Source organism: Helobdella robusta (genome assembly GCF_000326865.2).
Source record: "Helobdella robusta unplaced genomic scaffold HELROscaffold_283, whole genome shotgun sequence".
NCBI classification, from domain to species: domain Eukaryota; kingdom Metazoa; phylum Annelida; class Clitellata; order Rhynchobdellida; family Glossiphoniidae; genus Helobdella; species Helobdella robusta.
Window position 1 is genome coordinate 7,569 of NW_008704448.1, and position 1,259 is coordinate 8,827.

A 1,259-nucleotide genomic window follows, 5' to 3' on the forward strand; every position below is an offset into this window, starting at 1 on the left:
AAATACATACGGACAAGTACAGTCATATATTAAGACAAATAAGCCGCAATCTTACTAACAGATTGTCAGTGTTCATAAAAATATATACTTGCAAGATTAACACATGTACATGTCAAGTATAGCCAGTACAGTATGTACAGTATAGAAAATACTATATACATCGTAATCTTACTAAAAATGTTCAATTCATCTATATATAACAAACACAAACATTCTTATCTGAATTCATTGTCAAAATAAAGTAATTTTTTTAAATAATGTCTACAAATCATTAAACTTATTATGCAAAAACCAGGATAAACATACGGCATGTACGCACACAACACATGAATGCACATCTACATGTCATTACCAAAAATAACTGACAAAATTTGAACTTTCACAAAAAAACAATTTAATAATCACAATCACAGTTTATTAAAAACACTTTCAAATATTTCTTAAAATTTTCACATTAAAGATATCCACAGGAAAACCCATTTGTAAAACGTGGTTCCAGCTTCTTGGACCCCTGCATATGATATGGTCGTCTTTAAAAAATTTTTTCTTCTCTTTGCGTTTAAAGGAGAAAAAAGGCATTTTTTAATTTTTCGGTAATTCTGTTGTTGTACACGTGTTTCGTTAGTGCTTTTGTTTCATCAACTCTTTGAGTTCATTATTCATTTTAAATATATAATTAGTGTTCTTCATTTTTTTTTTATTTTGGAACGAATTCTTGAGTTCATGTGGTCATTTTGTCTCTACAAAATTTCCAACTACTCTCAGCATCTCCAAATAGAGCAGATGGAACATCCATTGATTGTGACAGGAACCCATGTGATTTTCCAAATCATAATGTCCGTCCGTCGCTGAAACTGTTCAATGGAGCGTTGCCCGTATAGTAATCTAGTGGTAACGGCTGAGGCATCTCGATTCATTAATATTGTGTAATTTTTTTACTATATGCAGTGCGCAAACAAACCCAATCTCAAAAAGATATTCAGTCGCTGTTATCGACAAAGTATTATTAGTTATTACAATTTGCATTTTGCGCCAGAAAATTTGATTTTAGTGAAAAAATAGCAATCGCAATAGCATCGGTAAATAAATGTGCGTTGTTTATAACGTAAAAGCTTACGCTTGTTGTGAGAGCAAATGTTGTAGAAGATTCACGGTTAGAGCCGACAACCGTTTTCTTGCACGTGACTGAAGAGCTCTCTACGAGGTGAGCGTCTTAGTTTCTCGTATATAAACGCCGTCGTTTTATTCAGTAGAAATAA